The following is a 3,246-nucleotide window of genomic DNA, read 5'->3' on the forward strand; positions in this document are numbered from 1 at the left end:
TTTCCCAATCAATCTTGTGCTGGAAGCTCTAATGTCACTCATGGTATTCTGTATAATTTCAATGTTTATTTGATGCCAAAGGGGCTAGGCATTGAACCTTAACGTTGGTCTATTTTTTCTGGTGCTAACTTGCTAAGATTTTAAGGCCTTATTCTATATGGTACCTTTGTATTTCTCAGAGCCTGCAGATAACACCCATGAGCGGCAACAAACTGGTGTCTCAAACTCACCGCATCTTTCGTATACCGTCTGCGAGCCTTACATCTCGCCACTATTTCTTCAGCAACCCATCTTGATAAGAATCCAACCTTTGGACTAATTATTCTTCATGATACAGGAACTGAGAGTAACTACAAATCAAATCTTTGAACTAAAAATCCACTCTTTTAACCCAAAATCCTCACTTTGCACGCAAAATCCAAACTAGGAGCACCTAAAACTCCAATCTTTGTACTGACTAAATGGCCGGACCACGCATCATAAATTGACATTCTACAACAAAAAGAATGTACCATAATCACATTTCACACCGAGCCTGCCAGAGCAGTGACTAAACAACAAGTTAATGAGGAGTAAGATGCTCTACTCATTCCTTTTTCCATAGATATGACAATGGCGAGCACTTGGCTTATAAGCGTCAGCAATCTTCTCACCCAACCATGCACTTTCATCCTCTCTAATAATTTCATCCTCGATTTGAGGCTTACTTTCTTTGTAAGATTCAGAATCTGTATCAACTTTAGATTCACCTTGTTTAAGTGAAAGATGGTTATGTTTTCTCTTAGCACTTGGCTTTTCTTTGCACTCGAAAATCATTTAATCAAGAAAAAAATTTTCCCGGCTGCTCTATAATCCTTCGTGTTATAGGCATCTATCAGTAAATCAGAAATCAGAGGCTTTTACTATTTGAAGACCGTGCTGTCGGTTTCCAGGTTGTAAAATATCATATTTTTATGGCTCAGGAATGATGTCCTAAAAGGTCTATGTGGAAAAAGTTGTTTAACAATGCCCACATGACCCCTATATGATGCTATATGTAGTGGTGTGTTTCCTTGATTATCTGTATTGTCTGGAGATGCCAGAAGGCGCTCCTCTGTTACCTCAATTTGACCATACATGAACCAAACCATGCCTATTTCTATTTCATTCCGCTCATCATAGAAAAGGGTTGTGATGTCTTCAAGAGCTTCGTGTATAGTACTTCTGATTGCAGATGCATTTGGACGATTCCTAGGACTAATTTGAACATTTGGATCATTGGCACGAATCTTTGCAAGACACTTACCAGTTAATATGTTGCTTATATTTATGGAACCAACATTTTCTTCTTCATCTGAAGAATGAGGATGTGCCTTGCATTAAGAAATAATCAAATCTTGATCACTAGTAATATATATGTTATTTGTGTTACAATCTGAATGCCACAACAAATGGTCTCCAAATGATGTAACCAGCTCTCCTCGAAAATTCCATACAGCAACTGTACGATTGCGGAATGTCGAGAATAACTGATTTTCATACAGAAAAATGAAAGCTGACGGTGTCATAAACTATGTTCTTCTTACTTCAGTCAACTGTGCAGTTCGAACATCAAGTATTTGAAGGTTCTCATTTTCTTTCTTTACAAGAAGCTTCTCGTTGAACTGCTCAATGAATTCAACTTTTTTATTGCGATGTAATAGGTAATTGTATGCTTTTAAAATAGTACCATCCTCTATAGACAAGATCTTGAGAGGAACGTGCCCACTAGCTCTGTTACCTCGGATTGGCCTCTACTCGCAGTGGAATGCAGAGCAGTTGAGCCTCGGTTATCTCTATACGAACTAAAATCCAAGCATGTTGATTTCACCTCGCTGCTGTAACCCTCAGTCTCATATTTTCTACCCTCCATTCTTTCTTTGCCACTTTGTCAGATTCATTTATTCTTTGTGCACTAATGTTGGACGACTGCTTTAAATATTGGGTGCAGATTATGCTTGGCACCCACGGGTCCTAAATGATTGTGAAAATTAGCATATAGAGAATAATTTTCTGCCACATTTATAACCTTTTTTTCTACAAGTTTTTTTTAACAGTAAACTTATTGCAAGTGTTTCTTTTGGCCAGCTATGATTTCATTTGGATTCCTCATCTTTACTATTCCTGAAATGTATTATTTTTAGTAACTTTTCTTGTCTTTTCACCCAAGATTCTTTTTCTTTTTTTAGCTCTTGACAGAAGCATCATTTGCTTTTATCATTGCCTTTTGTCAACCTATTTTTGGCATGTAATCATTCATTGCCAGACAGCTCTATATGCAATTGCAAACTCAAGTATTTAAATCTCTCTTACTCCTTTACGTGATTTTAAGTAAAAAAGGAGAAGTTAAGGATTAATTTCAAATTTTTATAGGAGGATTATTGTCTTTGATGGTGAGCCCATCCTTTATATCTTCTCACTTGTGTTCACCTTGCATGGAGATTTTAACTGATAACTTATGCTTATTGCTCTTCCAAATACTTTTTTTTATCTCAATTATTCAAGTTTATGAGTATCTTACACTATTGCCTTCATTATTTAATGATTTGAATTTACTATGTTCTAATGACCTATCTGCCCATGGTTGCAATTTTATGCTTTTATAGCATCATTCTATGCCCATGTTGGCACTTTATGGTTTTATACCATTGATTTACATGATATTTTTTTTTTGTAAGTTGCATCGGGAGCCAATTTATCAAGGTTAGCTATGATGGACCCGACAGTTTTTAAACTGACTCGTAGTTGCCTTATCTGGCCCGTGGAGTATCCCTCCAACCTATAATTGGTGTGCACTTACTTCTATGGAGTTTCTCTCCATGTTGTTCCATTTTTGTTCCTCAATGTGAGGATGATATTTTATGGGGATTTCCCATTTCAATCTCTTTGTCTCCTTGGTGTATGCTCCTAGTTGTGATTTATTCACTGGTATGACTTCTTACACCTAGCTCATTTCTAGTGTATAGGTGACGAGGCTACCATATCTTGGAGCACTCTAATATTGGAGACTCTATTTGAGGAAGTTGTTTTGACCCATGTTGATCTTTTTCCCCATGGCAATGATGTTGCTTGTCCGTGATGGATTTCTTATTTGAAGGCAATCTATTGTTACTCCTCATAAACCCTTCCTTTGGTCCACATCGGCAATAATTCTTGGAAAAATTATAACTTGAATTATTTGGTGCTTGAGGCACATGCTCTATTTATTTATTATTGTCTCTCTTATAT

General features: G+C 36.7%; 1 pseudogene; it reads right to left on the reverse strand.

Annotated features, from left to right (window-relative positions):
- Nucleotides 1-1,101: 1,101 nt before the first annotated feature.
- Nucleotides 1,102-1,891, reverse strand: LOC149530389 (uncharacterized; annotated as a pseudogene).
- Nucleotides 1,892-3,246: the final 1,355 nt, after the last annotated feature.

Source organism: Cupressus sempervirens, chromosome 11 (genome assembly GCF_028749045.1).
Source record: "Cupressus sempervirens isolate cs-2001-9-10 chromosome 11, ASM2874904v1, whole genome shotgun sequence".
NCBI lineage: Eukaryota > Viridiplantae > Streptophyta > Pinopsida > Cupressales > Cupressaceae > Cupressus > Cupressus sempervirens.